At 40.1% G+C, this 17385-nt stretch overlaps 1 protein-coding gene across 20 annotated transcripts in view; it reads right to left on the reverse strand.

The window, feature by feature from the left end:
• The window catches only part of SUPT3H (SPT3 homolog, SAGA and STAGA complex component), a 479206-nt gene that overhangs the window by 292103 nt on the left and 169718 nt on the right, over positions 1–17385 (reverse strand). For 4 of the 20 annotated variants that reach the window (XM_077812423.1, XM_077812425.1, XM_077812421.1 and 1 more), the window contains exon 2: positions 367–480. The exons of 13 other annotated variants lie outside the window; for them this stretch is intronic. The gene's annotated coding sequence lies outside the window, so the exon portion shown is untranslated. Of the gene's footprint in view, positions 1–366; positions 481–2592; positions 2861–15043; positions 15050–17385 lie in introns of those variants that run through there. 3 more of the 20 variants (XM_077812408.1, XM_077812407.1, XM_077812427.1) reach the window with 3 other exon arrangements.

Genomic DNA, 17385 nt, shown 5'->3' on the forward strand with positions numbered 1-17385 from the left:
AACCAGGGATGAGATTCGGTGCTGTACCTCCAAGAAGTATAGCACAGAATTCACAGCTCAGGGGGGAGGAATGGAGGTAGCAAAGGTAAATTTAAGCCACTTTTGTGCCCAGCACAAAACGCTACACTGCTATTTGCTGCACCTTATATTTTAACAGATAATCTATTTCTTTGCATTTTTAGGCAAAGTACATTACTACATTTTAATCAAGTGCAATTGCTAACACTGAATTCATGTCTAATGTAACTATACTGAGTAGAGAGACATGGGTGGTTAACCGTCTTACCCCTCAGACAGCATATAAGGCACTCAAGCACTAATCAGACACTCTCACTCATATGATAAAAATAAAAAGTGAAGCATTACCCTTTTTTCACCAGCTAGAGGGTTCACTCTTGGTCATTAACGTCATCAACCTAGACACCGGAAAGCAGTTTGGGTTGTGCTGTCACGAAAAGGCAAGCCATTCAAGTCACATGTCTAGAATTTATGAGAGATCAGAGCGTAACTATGGAGAGATCAGAAATGTTGCTTGTTTTGCATACTCTACTTGCTTCCCCTGTGTCTGGAACTAGCAGGACCAAAGAAACCCACATCCTAAGCCACAGACTGTAGGCACCTGGGCTTGCTCTTCACACAGGATGACAAAGTGCTTTCAATTCACTGATGTCATGTAGACATCCTCAACATTTGTATAGTGTTTTTAACTAACAAAATTATTACATCCTTCCTGCGCTCTACTGTCAGGAGCTAAATGCAAAAATTGAATGGTTCTTCCGATAACTTCTACTTCATTTAAAGGGGAACTGTCAAGGTTGGCAGGCCCCAAAATGTACCTACATTTTTTCTTTATACATCTATTTAAAAAAAACACCGATGATTACTTTGTGATCTGAGTTTTTAAAATAAATGCATTAAATGATTTTTGTTCTTTAAAAGAATCAATGACACCCATCCATTATTCCCTAATAATCACCCAATAACGAACTGTCTAGGTGTTCACACACATATTTAAAATAGTGTGTGTTGAAGGTTGGAGGTGGGGGGGAAGGAGAGGGAATACTAATGAACCTTGCTTCAAACTGAAGGTCCCAAGAATGATTATATATTCCTTACATTTGTTTACAGTCTGAAAAATACTGTGAAATTGTCCTTTGTACACAGCAATTTTGAAATGTGATCAAAAGTGTTTTGTTGCTCATCATATTAACTAATTTTTGAAGTGTATTCTTCAACTTCTACAGACAGTGTTATTTCCAGGCAAAAGATATAAATACCTAGCAATCCCATGACTTACAACTGAGATGAATAAGCATGTAACATTATGATTTCATTTTAATTCTGGTCTCAAATGTTTAAGAAAGATTAATTCAAACTGGAATATGTGCAGAGGGCTATTAGGATGAACTGTGGGTTTGCCAGTTTTGGTTGGACATATTCCTGGAGGTTTCATCACATAACAAAATCTTTAATTAAAGATGAATCTTTAAATCCTGGAGACTCCAGGACAATCCTGGAGGGTTGGCAACCCTAATGATCTGAGGAATGGAAAACCTACTTTATGAGAGGAGACTCAAAGAGCTCGGCTTGTTTAACCTAACCAAAAGAAGGCTGAGGGGAGATATGATTGCTTTCTATAAATGCAACAGAGGGGTAAATACCAGGGAGGGAGGGAGAGTTATTTAAGTTAAGCTCCAATGTGGGCACAAGAACAAATGGCTATAAACTGGCCACCACCAAGTTTAGACTCGAAATCAGACGAAAGTTTCCAACTATCAGAGGAGTGAAATTCTGGAGCAGCTTTCCAAGAGGAACAGTGGGGGCTAAAAACCTAACTTACTTCAAGACTGAGCTTGATAAGTTTATGGAGGGGATGGTATGACAGAACTGCCTATGATTGCATGTGGCCCATCAGCAACTGCCAGTAGCAAAAATCCCCAACAGCTGGAGATGGGGCACCAGATGGGGAGGGCTCCGAGTTACTACAGAGAATTATTTCCCAGATATGTGCCTGGTGGGTCTTGTCCGCATGCTCAGGGTCTAACTGATCACTGTATTTGGGGTTGGGAAGGAATTTTCCCCCAGATCAGATTAGCTGAAACCCTGGGGTATTTTTGCCTTCCTCTGCAGCATGAGGCATAGGTCATTTGCAGGTTTAAACTAGTGTAAATGGTGAATTCTCTAACTTGAAGTCTTTAAACCAAGATTTGAGGACTTCAGTAACTCAGCCAGAGGTTAGGGGTCTATTTCAGAAGTGGGTGAAGTTCTGTGGCCTGCAATGTTCAGATTAGACTAGATAATCACAATAGTCGTTTCTGACCTTAAAGTCTATGAATCTATTAATCAAAAATGCATGCATTCAAAATTTAAGACAATTTGATTTTTAACTCATTGGATCGCAGAACTTTACCAAATAAAAAGAATTAAGTTTTTGTTAACTTCTACTATGAAAACATAGACAGACAGACTTCTAAGTGAGGTAAGTTCAGCCAACTTCATATGCCCTACTATTAAATTCATGGTGTTCTTCCATTACATTTCTTGCTAAAATAAAGGCAAGATGGGGCCTTTTATGCATTGTTATGCACTTACAGGCAAAGGATCTCTTCCAAATCCCATAGAAGTCAACTGGAGTCTTTTGATTTCAGTGCTCTCAGTTTGTTGTAGCGTTAACATGCAGTGTGATCCAAAGCCCACTGATTTTTCCACATTCGTGAGTGAATCTTCTACTTCCCCTTGTTGGGTCTGTAATCTTTATACCTGTGCTAAGGCAGACTTGGCAAAATTTAAAGCATGAGGTTTCTGCTCACTGAGAACAGATATTGTTATTGATTTATGCTTTTTCATTTCAAGGATTGATTTTGTAAATCACTCTTTTGGGTTTTTCAAGCTTGAGCCATTAAGAGATTGCAGCTCATAGAAAAGGCTGTCATGATATTTCTCAAAGAAACAAGATTTTTGAGCATAATAATCTGGTTTTTAATCCACTGATTACTGGCACAACACTCTATATTAATTTAAAATTATTTGAATAATTGCTTATTTTATTGTCAAATAATTTGTCCGAAAAAACACACAATGAACCGAACTCGAGTTACAGACATTTTATATTTACTTTTAGCCATTTCTGTAACAATACAGGCAAGATGTATAAATCTGAGTTGCTACTAATTTGCCATGCATTCTTGGGTTACTTCTAAAAGTCTGGAAAACATTGAAGTTCAGCCTTCTTTAAGCAAAATGAAATCAATCACGCATCCATTGCATGTGTTATTAAAGACATACCCATTTAAATTTATGCACCTTCTGATCCCCACTGGTGAGGCCTTCGCATGCGCGCACACGCACCCTGAAGTGGCACATTACTACTTCTCCTTTTTTACATGCTTGGATGAGCAAAGAAATAGTTAATAGCGCTGACATTTAAAGTATCATAATTGACATCTAAGTTAGTACCCACTGAAATCACTAGGACAGTTCTCACCTCTAAAGCATTGTTTCAAACTCTTCACAAATTCAAATGTCTCTTTGTACTGGTTAAAGCTAACCTCCAGAACATGAGGTTTCTTCACAACCAAAACCTCTAGAGACTAATTTTTCCTTTCTGCCCCCTGCTCTCTCCCTCCAGGCTAGTCCTTCACATCCCTCAGTGGGGAAGTTACCATACTTTGGGGAAAACAAAGCTAGTCTATCAACTTCATGTCTAAATTTCCACATTTCTAAAACAGCACTAATGTTTACCATACCTACCAAGCGGGGATATTATGAAACTTAATCTACTACTAGTGCTTATAAAGCACTATTAGACACTTGAAAGGAAGGTATTACAAAAGAACTAAATACGATTATTATTTTTTCCTCAAAGACCCAAAGTGGTCTCTCATTTTGTGTTCCCCAATTTTGGTTGCACAGATTTAGATGTGTGAGCTCTGATTTTCAGAGGTATTGAGCACTTACCGAAAACTCCAGTGGCCTGATCTCGTTCACTTCAGTCAACTTTAGATCAGGCTCCAATTGAAGTCGAGGCCCAAAATATCTAAAGTTGGGAATCTAAAACTTGAAGCACACAAAATGAAAAGTAAAATTTAAAATGACCTATAGCCATTATATAAGAACTAAATTCATTACTTTTGAGGAAAGGTGTCATGAGGTTCACTCACCGCTGGCCTCACCTCCTCCTGGCCATCCAGGGGATTAGCTCTGCCAGGTGCTGCCCTCTTCTGGTGGTGTCCCTATCAGCCGTGCTTTCTCACCCTACAGGCCTCCCACTCTCCAGGAAACACAGTCTCCTCGCTGCTTAATTGATTAATTGGGCCTGCCTGGCCCAATTCAACCCTCTCAGGGCCAGTATGGGGAATATGACCCATCACACACCGTCCCCCTCAAGCCTGTAACCCTTGAGGGTAGGGCTGCCTCAGCCTGCCACTGCCAAAGCTAGGCTCGCAGATCATCCATCTCTTTTTCCACTTCACCCACAAGGAGATGTAAATTACCCTGGTTCTCCATGGCATCCCTAAACTTTTTCCTGGAACTCCATGTCTGCTTCAGCTATTCACAGGGCCTGCTCCCTCACTTGCTCCACAGACTCCTCCAATACCGTTTCCTTCAAGGTCTGAGTCCCCACAGTAGCCTGCTGCACCTTTGTGGTTGCTCCTATGTCCATCTGGGCCTTCTCTGTCTCAATCATTTTATCCTTCTTTTCTTTCCCACCACTCATCGGGTGCATGGGTTGTACACCCATAATTCCTCCCATCTCTACCACCATTTTTGGGCTTTCACCAGAGTCTGCAGTTCCTCCTTCTTCAGAACCTTACCCTTCTCTGGGCTGTTCTTCCTCCTCCTGTGGGTGCAGTACCTCTTTATATATCTCTAGCCTCTGTTTGCCAGAAGCTGGGAGCAGATGACAGGGGAGGGATCACTTGATAATTGCCTATTCTATTCATTCCTTCTGAAGCACCTGGTATTGGCCACGGTCGAAATACTGGGTTAGATGGACTGTTGGTCTGTCCTAGTATGACCATTCTTATATCCCAGCTCCCCACATGAAAAACAAGCCCTTCCTCTAGCTACCCTCCTAGCATGTGGGACTCTTTTGGGACCCCTTACAGCTCTCAATTTCTGGTAAATTTATTTTCCACAATGCCAATAAGGGCATTTCCTTTTCAGGTATCCCCTCTGTCCACAGACATAACATTGTCTTGGCCAGGCCTCTGGCCTCCAGGCCCTGGAATGTCTCTCATGTTCCCAGCCAGTACAATCTCTCTTTTTTCTCCTTCCTCAGGCATCTAAATAAGTACTGCTGCTACTCCACCATCTTCAGCAAGTACTCCTGCAGGTATATGTGGGCCTCCCACTGTCTCGGCTGGTTTTCAAGGACCTACTTTTACAGGGCATGGATCCACCCTTGCTGTTTGCCAGTCCCCTTTGATGGGAATGGCAACTCAGCAGTCTAGCCTGGGAGGGTATAGCCGCCCTCTGCAAAGAAGGTTTCTGCACAAGGCAACTCCATAGTCTCTTCCTTCATTTTAAAGTATTCCTGTTAGAACAGCCCTTCACTCTCTTCTTGAATCAGGGCCTACCACGTTACAGTCTTTCCTTATCACCCCCACCCTGGGATTCATCTCCACCAGTCTCTCAAAGTCCTCTTGTATCGGGGCCACCCTGTGCCCACATTCTCCACCTATGTCATGGGGTCCACTCACCTCCAGTAGCATCTCCTCCCGGCCACCCAGGGGATTTGCTCTGCGAGGTGCTGCCCTCCTCTGGTGGTGTCCCTAACAGTCATGCTTTCTCACCCTGCAGGATCCTCTCACTCCAAGAACCACAGCCTCCTCTTCGTGACTTGCTGCTTAATTGGTTGATTGGGCCCGCCCAGCCAGTATGAATAATACACCCCATTACAGGGGAGAAGGATAGGAGGGAGCTTTACGTGACAAACACCAGGCTTTATCAACAAGAAACTCCTTTGGCAATCAAAAGGCCAAATCTACTTTTAAATCCAAGATGAGAAAAGTTAATTTTTGATACTGTTTTTATTTTTTCTTGAATTGTAAAGTGCCCTGAAACAGTTTTTGTGAAGGGCAATATATTAAGGTTTGATGTTATTATAAATCAACCTGTTTTGCTAAAGATTGGTACCTTTAGCATTCAGTCATTGTGCTATCAGTGCACAGTATCTGATCTCGACTGAGTAGCTGCATCAGCTGGCTCAGTCAAGTTGGAGAGATAGCAATATTACCAGCATGCCCAAGACACCACAAACATTATCACCTAACTAGCCCCCTAACAAGGGAACAGGATGGAACATTGATACCCCACATGAGAGCACACTCAGGGTCAATTAGCAATTTCAGTTAGGAAAGAATGGGGCAAACTCAAGGGAAATCATATCTATATCTTCACATGTACAGACAAGTCAGCATTTCATCATCAACAGAATCAAAAGCAGATCTTCATCTGATCATATCAGCAAGCCGCAGAAACCTGGTTATTCAAATGTAGGAAGACATCATTGACTAACACAATTAGTGGGTTTCTCTATGATATTGACATCTATAAACCAGAAGAAAGGTGCAACATCTAGATAAGGGGAGATGCTTATGAGTTCCCAGCACAACAAAATCTATTGCTACATAGTGCAACTGTAATATCTACATCTTTTGAGGGATGATAGTACAGTAAAAATCTCTGTACTTGAAACTCCCTACCTTACTACAGACATCTTCCCTTTTGCAAACATGGAAAATATCCAGGTATTATGCTCTCTCCATTTAAGGGATTGGATTTTTTCCCCCCAATGATACCTGGCACACATTTCCAATTGAGTAGTTTATCCAACATCTTTGGTTGTTCATCACCCATTTTCACAAGGAACATGAAAGCATATGACCCCAATAGGTAAAACTTCAAATAAATATTCAGCCACCCTCATGAAGGCCTGCTTATTCAGAGAGCATTTTTTTTCTAACTCAATGATTTACAAACAATTATATAATTTTATTCAGAGAAATGAGGAACAGTACTGCAAACAACAGATGTATTTTGGTTCCACTACTGACTTGAGATTAAAGGTATACATTTTCTATGTTGGTTCTATTTTGAATATTCTTTTAGATAAGTATGTAGCACCTTAGATTCCTATTTATTACACTGGTTACAATGTGTTAGTGTCTGCTCAGGTTACTCTGCTTTTAACAACACCTATTTTTCAATAGTTTTAGCTCAGTTATTTCCATCATAAAGGTTTTATTTGCATTTGTTCACCAATACACTGTACTTGATGTTCCAGTGCTACTATTCTGCTACCACATGTACAGAATTAACTTCACAATTATTAAATATGAAATTTCAATATTTCAAAGACTTTATACTAATATGGGTAAGTGGTGCCAAGAGCGTTTGTTCCTCCTTGAAATGGGTCCATTATACTTGCACATAACATTAAATAATTTGGGATTTTAAAAAAATCTAATAGTTCTATCTTTTGAACAGTATGCAACATCTGTGTTTAAATCACCCTTCTAACAACTAAGAAACATCTCCAGATTCTTGTCCTCATTATCGAAGCCTACCACTAGAAGACTATCCATGCTTTAGAAATGTACTCTAGACTAGTGCTTTATTGTATAGCATAACATTACAGTTCGTGCTGAGTGCTGAGGTTACAATTCCTACCTGTAATTAGTATTTTCTACGTATTTTAAAAACAAAAATAACACACAAAACATTAGGGTTACAATTATGCATACAGAAGCGTCACGAAATTCAAAGTTATGGTCCCCAACGCAACCATAATTTGCACGCAACATAGCTCTATTATTAAATGTAATAATTTGTACTTATATGGAGATTTTCATCTAAGGATTTCAGAGCACTGTACAAAAGTGGTATTTTTTTTTGACATGGGACTACATCAACGCAAACTAGCAATCTTTTCATTCAGGGTCCACATGGGGCAGTTAGAGTGTAACATGTTAGAGCACTCTACAATTCACAGCCTTGTAGAGAGCGCTGCAGCGCACTGTAGACAAGTCCAAAGACTACATCAGATCCAGGTTATACAAAACTGAAAATAGGTTATACAATGGAAAAGCCGTATCAACCTTAACTGAAGTATTCTTAAATAGATACTCTGCTAATCAGGAATTTTAGGCAAGCATCTGAACTACATTTTGTATTATGTTGTAAAGTAAGGTAGTGTATTTGTAGCCATTTCTATGAACTATGGAGTTCATCACTATGAACATCTATGGGACACTATACCAACGTGGTCCAAATAGCCTGGTCCAAAATCTTCTTACACCACACTATGTTCAAAGATGTATAACAAAGTCAACGTTGTTTCCAAAGTGGTTTGTGATGTTAGCATAATTTCCGCTGGCATCAAAACCAGTGTGCTATCTGTATACTGGCAATCACTGTAACCAAAAGAACTTGCACTATACCTACTACTTGTACAGAACTAATATTTGTTGTATCTGGAATCTGGACCACTGTGATGAGTGACTCAAAACGTAAAACGCATTCTATGAAATTAAGAAAATTTTTGTTACACAATTATCTTTGCAACCAACAGAAATGTTGAACCAATTGCGTTGTCATACTTTTGGAAAAAAAGACCAAGATTTCCACTAGAGATGAATGTAAGCAGGAACACTAAATTCCATCACCTCTCATCTCTGAATTTTTTGGGAAGTTTGAATACAGACCTGAATGCAGTTCCAAAGTTCATAACTTGAACCCATCTCTTACGTCCAAATTTTTTTTTATTCTCTAAACCCTATTCTATTACGCTGTTAATATAAACCAGTATTGTTTTAAACCAGATTACATTATCATTTATGAGATATTTATCAAACTACTTTTCGCATTTGACGTTAATCAAGTCATCATTACCTGCATATTTACTCATCGACTTTAAGGTCAAAAGGGACCATCATGATCATCTAGTCTGACCTGCTGCACATTGCAGGTCACACAACCTTGCCCACCCACTGCTGTAGCAGACCCATAAACTCTGGCTGAGTTAGTGAAATCCTCAAATCATGATTTAAAGACTTCAAGTTACACCGTAACCACCACTTACACAAGTTTAAATCTGGAAGCGACCCATACCACAGAGGAAGGCACCCTCCTCACACACCCCCAATTTTACCCGGAGGGAAATTCCTTCCTGACCCCAAATATGGCCATCAGTTAGACCTGAGCATGTGGGCAAGACCCAGCAGTCAGACACCTGGGAAAGAATTATTTGTAGTAACTCAGAGCCCTCCCCATCTAGTGTCCCATCACTGGCCATTGAAGATATTTGCTACTAGCAGTTGCAGACTGGCTACAAACCATTGTAGGAAATCTCATCATACCATATCTCCATGAACTTATCAAGCTCAGTCTTGATATTAAGTTAACATGAACATGAAATCAAAAACAGAAAATAATTGTGTCAATCAATGCAAATGCTAGAAGCATTCTCTCTCACCAAAACAGCAACCCTGTTAGCACGAATTGACTTCTGGATACACCTATCCTATACTGGATCCATGGGATCTTCTGGAGTAAGGCACAAAGAAGTTTTAGCAAATATCTATTTTTAATTTTATCTAAAATCAAATTATTACAAAAATGAAAGTCTAGATGCAAAGATTTTCCATAAAAAGGATTGAGAACATTGGTAGGTTTTGCTAGCATAGCAGAACTGGAAACCAAAAATATTGTTTTAGCTAGTGAAAACAAATCTTTTTGCATGTGTAAGTGAATTATGGTGGGTTTTCCTGTTGCCTATAATATTTTTTTAAGGGAGTGAAGTTTTTTTTCTTTTTAAAGGCAACAGAAGTAGTAGTACTGTGGAAGATAAAATGTGTATAGCTAGGAAAGAACAAAAAAAATCAGGAAATCAAACAACGAGCTGTGAAAATGCTGTGGTGTCGAAAACATGATCTTTGAGAAAATAAGTATTGGGAAAAACTATCTTTTTTAAATTCATAGTTTTTAATAGCTTTAAATTTCTAATTTATTACATGCTGTAATGGTGGCACCACCAATAATTAAGGTTGCCCAACACTTTCCATTACAAAACCCTGTTTTGAGTTGCTTATAACTTTACCGAATTTCAACCATTCCGGCTCAAATTTTACATACTGGGTATCTGCCATTGGCTGATTTTTTTTTCCTTCCAAGTTTCAGCAAAAACAGTTCAGTGGTTTTCTAAACAGTGGTTAGGAAATAATACGTTTTGCCCATGTTAAAAAAAATGGTTGTCAATGATGTGACTTTTGGCATCACATGAAAATCTGCCCAAATTTGGCCAAGTTAGAAGACTCCGCAAATATTACAGTTTACGTATGTTCAGTAGAAGCTTGTTAGAGTAGCATTAGGTTTTCAATATTCCATATGTACTGAGCATACTCCTACACAAAGACAAAGCTACACATGAAACATTCCTGAGTGATCACATATGCTCCACCCATAAAATGTAGGGTCTGAAGGGGACAAGACTCACAGATGAACAGGAATAAAAGGGTCTAACCAGTGAAGGATACTCCCCACTCCAGAACGTAAAACTGAACCTTGCCTCTCATCATTTCATTGTTGTTTAGCAAACAGCTGTGAATCCCACTGGTAAAAATGTGTTTCTCTTCTAGTGCCTGCTCAACTGCAAATGATACCACTTTCTCAGTCAGCTCAAATGGTGGAGGTCTGCACTACGGTTCTACAGGTTCCATTTTTTTTTTTTTGGTGACCCATTTGGAGGTCAATATGGTTGCATCTGAGAGCATGTGTTTTGTTTTTAATTTTGCTTTTTTAAAAAAACATGGGAAATTATATTTAAAAGTTACATTAAAAGATTATTAAGGTTGCAAATTCAAATGCTCAAAAGTTAGGAAACGCCAGACTTAAGACTGCCTGTACAAACTTAATTTGGCCCTCTTGTATGCATACGTTATTAAGGCTACAATTATGTCATGGAGGTCACAGAATCCGTGACTTCAACTGACCTCTGTGACATTTTCTGCCCTGGGGCTGGAACTCACAGCCAGCCCTGCCCTCACAGCTGCCCAGCCATGGCAGGGGGCCAGCGGGACCCTGCCCAGCTGTAGCCAGCAGCTTTGGGACCCTGCAGCTCCCAGCTGCCCAGGGTGAGGGGACCCCGCAGCAGCCCAGCCCCAGGCGCAGGGAGACCCTGGAGCTACCACACACCGCATCAGTGGGGGACCCGGGAACCCCAGCAGCAGTGGGTGCTGAACCCACCTACCCCTTTTGTCAGGATATTTTTAGTGAAATTCAGGGACAGGTCAGAATTTTTGCTTATTTCCCATGATCTATCCATGACTTTTACTAAAAATATCCATGACAAAAAACTTAGCCTTCATTGTGATATTTCTAAATACAAGCTCACATGATAGTTTTTCCAAAGGACCAGTGCCTTGTTCAGTTCACAGGACAGAAGGCGCTCAAGTAATGAATGAGGGGTATGTAATGAATGAGGCTGTTATCTGTAGGACATGCCCACTGAATTTCACCTCTCTGCTGTGGTGGTTCATGTAATATGACTGTCAGCGTCAAATGTCATGGCCATTTCTGCGATTTAGGTCCACCAGAATAGGAACAACTCATTTCATCCAAATTACATAAAAGCCTTGAGATAAAAATATTTGAATTTGAAGAGATCTGAATGATTAATTACTATTTGCATATTTTAGGACAATGGCAGAAGTACTTTTTCATTTTCTTTATTAAAAAGCAAACATTTTAACTGAGTCATGTGTGCTCACGTGCGGCTATACTAATAGCAGACCACTTTTAGTTGACTAGAATACAAATCATGTCAGGAACCAAATTTTAAAAAATCAGGTTGTTTGTATTCTTCCTACAGTTTTTAAACCACAAGTTGCAGTGTGGATTCTATGATCAATTAATTAAAAAAGCCCCAAACTATGCTGAGTGAAATAAAGTACAGACTCTACCCTCTCACCGTCTTCAATGCACAGTGTGTAAGTGAACAGAACCCTCAGACGCTGAAAAATATCACCTTCTAAAATTACATAAAATATTTTCCTTCATCCTTTCTTATAGTAGGAAATAATAATGATAGTATCTAACATTTATATATCTTTTTATACGTAGACTTAAAATTGCACAAAGATGCTTATCATTATCCCTATTTTAAAATGGTGAAGAAAAGTGCAAAGAAGTTAAATGAATTGCCTAAGGTCACTCAACAAGTTAAATAAGGAAAACAGAAAAGAAAGTTGAGTTAAAAACACTACCAGTTTTCTAAAATAAAGTATTCCTTTGCAAGACTGTAAATTATGCTGAAATAAGTATGACTTATTGTAAGCTGTTTCTTTAAGGGCTCTCTTTGGCACTTCCTATTCAAGCAAAACTCCCAGTGAAAATAATGGGAGTTCTGCTTAAGCAGAAAGAAGTCTTAAATAGAACCATAAAAAAGGCATTCTGGGAGGATAGGAAGCACAATATGGTTTTAATGTACTGCCCTTTCACTTCTGGAGACTTGGGTGGGTCTACAGAAACAATGAACTCAGTGATCAAATCCAGGTTACTTGTAGACACCTATCCATATCACAGACTACCACACAGTTCTATCCAAATCTCTGTCGTTGCTCAACAGATGCCTAGTATTGAAACAGCACAGGTTTGACTAGTCACTCATGAGTATGGCTAAGATTCTGTCAGGGATGTTTTTAGTGAAAGTCAGGGACAGGTCATAGGCAATAAACAAAAATTCACGGAAACCCATGACCTGTCGCTGACTTTCACTAAAAATATCCCTCACAAAAAAAGGGAGGGAGGCGGATTCAGCACCCACCCCTGCTGGGGGGCCAGGGTCCCCCACTGCTGCGGTGAGAGGGAGCTCCATAGTCACCCCCGCACGGTGGCTGAGCAGCTCTAGGGGGGCTCGCTGCTTGTGGCAGCAGGGAACTCTGGGGGGTTCCCGCTATCTGTGGCGAGTGGGAGTTCCAGGGTCCCCCACTGACTGCCATGGCTGGGCGGGGTCCCCCACCAGGGCATGGGTTGGGAGCTGTGGAGGTGGAGGGGGCAGCTGGGAGCTCCAGACCTAGGGCAGAAAATGTCATGGAGGTCTCTCAAGTCAAAGATTCCATGACTTCCATGACATAATTGTAGCCTTACTCATGAGGTGTATTAGCAGACCATGCATGGAGGTGTGCACAACACTACCCTTTGCAATACATGCTTCCAATGCTAACTGAACCTCACATGCATGAGCTCTAAGTTCTCAATGAAAACACAAGTACCTCAAAAGTGGAACATTCTGCAAGGCCTGCAAGAACAGGGAATGGTGAAAACTCACTAAAATATCACTCAGAATAAATTTTTAGACCATTTTTTTCAGCTGTCTCTTCCTCTTAATTATAGAAAATGTATATGAGCAAGAGAGAGAGCGCTGTAAATAACAGGTTTAGCTGACTGTGACTCCTCTTTTGGAATTCCGCATCCCTGGAAAGAAAAGCTGAGACATGTGAGCAGCAGGAAAAAGGCTTAATGAATCTCAGAATTTAATTTCCCTTGCAGATGAAAAGGTTCCTTTACTACACACATAAAGCTATGACATTTCTATAAACCATCTATAGCCAGGATACATTTTGTAAACAGATGAAAGAAAAACAAACATTAACTGTTAGCAACAGTGTTCAGAATGCGTATGGGGGTTTTGATTTACTACAGCCTCTGTCTCAAGTATACTATGTATCCTTTTATTTAGGCTCAGTCTAGTTATTTTTAATAAAAAAGCATACAGTCCTAATGACTGCCTGATCCGTAGATGGAGCTATCATGATTGTACATTTTGTATCTCATAACCTGAAGACACAACAGGACAGGTTCAGATTTGTCCAAGATTTTTGTTTTGTTGCCTGAGTAAACTGCCCTAAAGAGTGACTAAGTTAGTTCCCTAAGTAAACCTATGCTTAGAGAAGAAGTGCTGTTTGTACTCTTGATGGTAGAGTGGTTGTCTGAAAATGAATCTGTTTTTCCAGAATAGTGTAACAGTTCCAAATTTTCAAGTGTCCGTGTTTATAGGACTAAAGTTTATCTGGGCAAAAAAACCTTATAAATCCCAGACTGTTAACTATCCCATAGTTTTGAGTTCATTGCTAAGTTTTCCTCTGGACTGCCACATTTTAAGGTGACAACTTCTAAGGTCTCTAGTTCAGCAGCTCTCAACCTTTTCAGACTACTGTACCTCTTTCAGGAGTCTGATTTGTACCCCCAAGTTTCATCTCACTTAAAAACTACTTGCTTAAAAAAATCAGACAAAAAAAATACAAAAGTGTCACAGCACACTGTTACTGAAAAATTGCTGACTTTCTCATTTTTACCACATAATTATAAAATAAATCAATTGGAATATAAATATTGAACTTACATTTCAGTGTATAGTATATAGAGAAGTATAAACAAATCATTGTCTGTACGAAATTTTAGTTTGCACTGACTTCACTAGTGCTTTTTATGTACCCTGTTGCAAAACTAGGCAAATATCTAGATGAGTTGATGTATCCCCTGGAAGACCTCTGCGTACCCCTGGGGAAGAATCATTGCTCTAGTTTTCGCAGTACTGTAAACCTTAGTTCAGTGGCCCTCACAATGTTTCCAATTATTTATTTTTTAAATGTGTTGAAGGTATCCTCCTGGAGATCCAAAACCTCACCACCTACTCCGCAGCATTGGATACAGGACAGAAAATTTCAATTGCTTTTTGAAAGCAGAGGTAGACCAGAACAGTTTTTTTCCCTTGACGAGAAAATATGTTTTAAATGTGTTTATCCTGCTTGGATATCCCATGTTTTTCTTAATACAAATTTCTAAAACTTGGTCATCCCCATTTTCACCCTTATTGACTTAGACTGCTTTGAGCCACAGGGTGGATGACTCTATCACTTTTCTGTGGGCCTGATGTACTGGCTTTTGTTTTTTAAATTTAGCACAGCTGATTCAGTGAGTTCCTAGGTCTGCAGGAAATAACTTGCATAGAAGTAGAACTAATATGGAGCAGTGAACATACCAGGGATTGAAACAGTGGTATACTGGGAACCAAAGAAGCAGTCTTGTGGAAAAGTCATAATGAAAGTGCTACAGGCCGGTGATACAGGCCTGGAACCACACAGTCAGTACAGCTACCATGGGACTCAGCCCTCAAAACTGCTGAGTACCTTCACCTCCTGTTGACTTCAGCAGAAATTGGAAGATCAGACCCATAATTTTGACGAATCTGTTCATGACCATCTGTGAACACACAATGTCGCGATTAAAGACTGAAGTTCAAATTATGCAATAAGCTTCATCAACATTTAGGCAACTAGTAGGGATAAGGCATATCATGGCCTCAAAATCTGTATGCCACTGGGAAGCAGAGTCACCCCCAGGTGACTAAAACAAGCTGACTACTAGAAAAGAATGGCAGTTTGATTTCAGGAGGGCCCATACTCTCAGCATGACATCTGCACCACCCACACAAATGCATCAGTGAATAATCTCTTCACCTTTTGGATGCCTCAATTACAGGAGCTAGGGCAGGACATGAGGTCTCTTGATAACAGGTTAGGACGAAGAAAAAGTATAAATTAATCACCACACATTTTCAACAGTGTCTTAGGCCCAACTAGCTATTTTAACCCAACGTTCGTAAATTAATAATCTAGTTTAGTTATAACCTAGTCATTGTGTGTAACTATTATGATTGTAGACTAATAAAAGAGGACACGACCTAGGTCAGTAACTCAGGTCACTATTAAGTGGGCCAATGTTACCTCAGAGTTAGCTCAGCCATTCATCACCCTTCCTCTCCAATGAATTTGTATGATGAAAATGTATTGGTTAAATTAAATCACTGGCAGGAGGGGACTGTAAACATGCTCACACTGACAGATTACTTGGCCCTCAAATGTCACTGAAGTGGCACTAACTATCACTGTTAGTGAATTTTCTGTGGCTGCAAGCAGTGAAATTAAGGACAGGATTCACTAGTATTCTCTGAATGGTTTGTGCTGCTCTGGAGTAGTGCAAATCAGCTAGTTTGTACTGGTAAATCTGGCATTAATGGTTTTGGTAGGTTTTTTTTTTTTGGTAATGATTAACTGCATATCTTCAATTCATTAAAGTTATCATATGGTCACAATCTCTTCAGTGTTTATGTATAATATTTTTAATAACTAAAAAAGGAAATTCCTAGACTGAAAAAAATCCTACATTAAACTGAGTTAAGATTGAGTGTACATTTTACTACTTTAAGGGTAAAATTTCTCCCAAGAATCTTGCAATTATCGCAGAAGCAAGCACTGCAAACCCAAGAAATGGACACCATGCAATTACACCACAGAAATATATTTATGATTAAGGTATTTTAGTGTTTGTGGTCCCAGATTTTAAAAAAATACACTGGAGTTGCTCCTCGCTCCCCCCCCCCCCCCCCCAAATAGGCCCCTCGGGAGTCATGGAGGAACATTGCAGGGGAGCACTATCTGTGTTTCACTGTCCCCTGCCCCCCACCATTCCTCTGCTGGAAGGAAGCAGTGAGAAATCTGGGTGCTGCCCCCACGTGTCGCCTCCAGGAGTTTGTGGTGCTCCCCTGCCAGCTGGGAGCAGTTTCTGACACTACACCAGCAGTGCGCACCTCTGCACTGCTGCGCAGCGCTCTCCTGACCACGGTGCCCTCAGTGGTCGCCTTAGTGGCTCACCCCTAAGGCCACTGATGATACATGTAGGAAAGCGTTCCCAGCCTCAGGGAATAAGATCTGAAATGCTTTGGGGAGGAAGAGAAAAACAACGTCATCAGCTGAGACCTTGGCCTTTGTTTGCTCACTTCTTGATGGAGAATGGAACCTTACTTTTACTTGGTGATAAGAACTGATAGTGTGATTAGAGCTATATGTAACACACTCCTGCTTGGTGTAGCACTATCTCCCTTTGTTTCATGTTCTCTGTGTATCTAAATCTCCCCACTGTATTTTCCACTGAATGCATCCGATGAAGTGAGCTGTAGCTCATGAAAGTTTATGCTCAAATAAATTTGTTAGTCTCTAAGGTGCCACAAGTATCCCTTTAAGGAGAGTCTAACCCTGCTGCCAGGATACTACACTAAGTGGGCTTGTGGAAAAAACCAATAAGTTATACATTAATTTAACTACCACACTCACTTGGATATGCTGAGTAGTTGGTAATCATGAAATCATTTCCAAATCCAGTTTGTCCCTGGTATAACCTGATGAGGCTCAAACAACTTTGCAGTTACCTGATATCCCCTGAACACACCAACATTACAGTAACTATTAGCCTATATGGGAGGTAGGATGAAATACTTGTGAGGGCAGGGCAAAGAGATGCTTTTTTTGCAGTCTTCTTTTTAAT

This window comes from Eretmochelys imbricata, chromosome 3, assembly GCF_965152235.1.
Source record: "Eretmochelys imbricata isolate rEreImb1 chromosome 3, rEreImb1.hap1, whole genome shotgun sequence".
NCBI lineage: Eukaryota > Metazoa > Chordata > Testudines > Cheloniidae > Eretmochelys > Eretmochelys imbricata.